Genomic DNA, 469 nt, shown 5'->3' with positions numbered 1-469 from the left:
CACATACCTATATACATATATACTTCCATCTATATAACACTACCTGATAAGATACACATACGTATATATCCATGTGTATCTCTCTATATATGAAGACTTACAGTGGAGACGGGCCCCCCCTCTGAAGCAAGACAACGAGAGTGTCTCGGAAAGTGTCTGTCTGTTGACAAAACAGGAGCCTTAAGTAGAGGTTAGTGGAAACCGCTTCTTTCCACACAGTCTTAAGATGTACAGAGATGAACGCCGCAGTGACCGTAGTCATGGCAGGAGGGAGAAAGCCCCGTATCTACAGATATGAAAGAGAGAGAAGAGTCAGCCCTTCATTGTCTCTTTCTCACAGCTACACTCTCGCCTCTGTTGAAGGAGAGAAAGAGAGACAGACACGTCGCCGAACAAGAGACCTCGCATGCATGCATGATGCATGCATATCTACCTTCCCGTTCCTCCACCCAAAAGAACCGTTTCACCC

Source organism: Cystoisospora suis (assembly GCF_002600585.1).
Source record: "Cystoisospora suis strain Wien I chromosome Unknown contig_5357, whole genome shotgun sequence".
Taxonomy (NCBI): domain Eukaryota; phylum Apicomplexa; class Conoidasida; order Eucoccidiorida; family Sarcocystidae; genus Cystoisospora; species Cystoisospora suis.
The sequence above is the reverse complement of the archived record's forward strand: the minus strand, read 5'-3'. Positions refer to the sequence as shown.